We start from the raw sequence: 1341 nt of genomic DNA on the forward strand, positions 1-1341 counted from the left end.
CAATGAGAAAAGTGTGTCTGAAATCAGGAAAGCAACTCCATTTGTAATAGTCCCACAATCAATAATACCTAGGAATTAACTTAACCAAAGAGGTGAACGACCTCTATAAAGAAAAATTTAAAAAACGTGGAAAAAAGAAAAATTTAAAAACGTGAAAAGGGAAATCAAACAGAAATTAGAAAGTGGAAAAACCTCTCATGTTCCTGGATTGGAAGGATTTACATCGTGATAATGGCAATAATCCCCAAGGCTATCTACTAATTCAATGTGATGCCTTTCAATGTTCCCACGGCATTCTTCAAGGAAAAAGAAGAGGCAATCCAAAAATTTACATGGAACTATTAAAGGCCCCAAATAGCAAAAACAATCCTTAACAGAAAGAACAGTGCTGGAGGAATATCAATACCAAATTTCAAACTCTACTATAAATCCATAGTAATCAAAACAGCTTGGTACATGCACAAGAACAGACCTCAGCACCAATGGAATAGAGCTGAAAACCCAGAAAGGAACCTACAGACATATAAGCCATCTAATCTTTGATAAGGGAGTTAAAAAATTAGAATAGAGGAAAGACAGCCTCTTCAGTAAATGGTGCTGGCAAAACTGGTTAACTACTTGTAGAAAACTAAAGCTCGATCCTTATATAACACCTTGTACCAGAATCAACTCCAAATGGATCAAAGACCTCAGAGTCAAAGCAGACATTCTGAAAACATTACAGGATGGAAGAGCAGAAATCATAGGTCTCCTTGGTACAGGCCTAAAGTTTCTTAATAGAAACCTAGAAACACAACAAATCAAAGAGAGGTTGGACAAATGGGATTGCATGAAATTGCTGAGCTTCTTCATGGCAAAGGGTATAGCTAACAAGATCAACAGAAAGACCACGCATTGGGAGATCTTCACTAGCCATACAATGGACAAGGGTCTCATATCTAAAATATACCTAGAATAGAATTGAAAACCCAGAAATGAACCCACAGACCTATAGCACTGTAATCTTCAATAAGGGAGCTAAAAACTAGAATGGAAGAAAGACACCCTCTTCAGTAAATAGTGCTGGAAAAATTGGTTAATCATTTGTAGAAAACTAAAGATGGATCCTTATATATCACCCTGCACCAGAATCATCTCCTCATTGATCAGATACCTCGGAGTCAAAGCAGACACTCTGAAATCTTTAAAGGATGGAATTAGAGAAACCCTAGGTCTCCTTTTCACAGGTCAATATTTTCTTAATAGAGACCTGGAAACTCAACAAATCAAAGAAAGGTTGGAAAAATGGGATTGCATGGAATTGCAGAACTTCTGCATGGCTAACACATAGCTAGCAAGATC

Source organism: Dipodomys spectabilis, unplaced genomic scaffold (genome assembly GCF_019054845.1).
Source record: "Dipodomys spectabilis isolate Male_0828 unplaced genomic scaffold, ASM1905484v1 ptg000616l, whole genome shotgun sequence".
Lineage (NCBI taxonomy): Eukaryota > Metazoa > Chordata > Mammalia > Rodentia > Heteromyidae > Dipodomys > Dipodomys spectabilis.